At 52.5% G+C, this 1,531-nt stretch overlaps 1 protein-coding gene across 1 annotated transcript in view; it reads right to left on the minus strand.

Annotated features, from left to right (window-relative positions):
- Positions 1–1,531, minus strand: part of F5 (coagulation factor V) — a 68,105-nt gene that overhangs the window by 49,335 nt on the left and 17,239 nt on the right. The gene's annotated exons all lie outside the window — the stretch shown is intronic.

A 1,531-nucleotide genomic window follows, 5' to 3' on the forward strand; every position in this document is an offset into this window, starting at 1 on the left:
AAGCTTCTGTGAGCAAAAGAAATTAGCTAAATCCCCCTACCTTTAACCCTGAATGAAACAAGATTAAAGATCCCATAGTTCTGCTGCAGAATCATGAAGAGCAAGCAGTAACTTTTCATTACAGCATATATATCAGTATTATTTGACATTGATACCATCCTTAGATCTGTCTACAACTTCAGTTAACCTTAATAGTAGGGGTATTCTAAGCTCCTCCTATGATTAGAGTTATAAAACCAATTTGCATTTAAAATATTCCAGATTATTCCAACTCTAAGGCCTGTGATAAAAGAGGAATCAAAAATTAGTTACTTCCAAACTGGCTGCCTATAAACATGAACAAGCAGCAGGGAGGAAAATGAAAGGCCTTCCCCCATTATCACATAATCTTCACATCTGATTTTAATAAGAAAGAAAACATACTGGCTCCCAAATACGGTTGTCACATTCAGAATATCTTAGACCAGAGGCAGGCAAAATATAGCCCACCAGACAATTTCATCCAGCCCACAGGCAGATGCCTACCAATTCACTGCATGTAGCCCAGACCTGGGCTGCCTCTGCTGTGCTCAGATGAGGCCAAGCCCTACTCACTCTCACAGGGGCAGCTCATGCTGTGCTCCCACCCTCACCCATGGGATGGCCCTGAGCCCGGCCCCATAGATATGGAAATGGCCACAGCTGGCAGGGCACAGGGGACGGCCACAGGCGAGTGGGGGAGACAGCAGCAAGTGGGAGTGAAACAGCAGATGGGCAGGAGCATGGGGCTCACAACAGTGCCCTGGAGCTGGGGCCAATGGGGATGTCAGGTCCACCTGGCCCCATCACATGGGGCCCTCCCAGGTTCTCCCCACAAGCTGCGTGCCTCTGGGGGGAAGCCCGTGCAATGGAGCTAGCAGCCTGGCCCCGCTCACTGCCCCTTGCAGGTCATGGGGAAAGGCAGGGAGTTCTATGCTATGGAGCTGGGCTAGCTCCACACCCTCCTTGCTGCCCCCGCTGAGCCCCATGACCTGCACCACTGGCTTCATCACGCAGGGCTCCCACCAGTGGTGTGGGATTCAGGTGGAGAACACAGGAGCTGCATACAAGCCCTGTGTGATGGTGCTGTCGGGCTGGTCATGTGCAGTCCTGGGGCTCACTGGGACTGTGTGCCACCAGGAGGCCCCACCTGCCACAGGTCACAAGTGCCCTGCTGCCACTAGCAGCAGGGCCTGTTAGGGTGCGTGTGTGTGAGAGGGTTGTGTTTGTGGGGGGGGGGGCACATGCACCCACCCCCCCACACACCCACAGCCCCCCACACTCACCCAACCACCCACAACCCCCACCCCTACACATCCACACACCCTCCCCCACACCCTCACACAATATACAGGAGTAAAATGTTGATTTTGAGCTATTATGCAATCACCTCTATGTACACTATGGAGTACCTGTCAAGGGGTGGGGCTACCCTTCCAGCCCTCAACAGCTTACCAAAACTTATTAAATAGCCCTCTTCCCCACACCTCCCTTTGTCTCTGGAAATGACTGG

Source organism: Gavialis gangeticus, unplaced genomic scaffold (assembly GCF_001723915.1).
Source record: "Gavialis gangeticus isolate Ggan-Ray unplaced genomic scaffold, GavGan_comp1, whole genome shotgun sequence".
Classification (NCBI taxonomy): domain Eukaryota; kingdom Metazoa; phylum Chordata; order Crocodylia; family Gavialidae; genus Gavialis; species Gavialis gangeticus.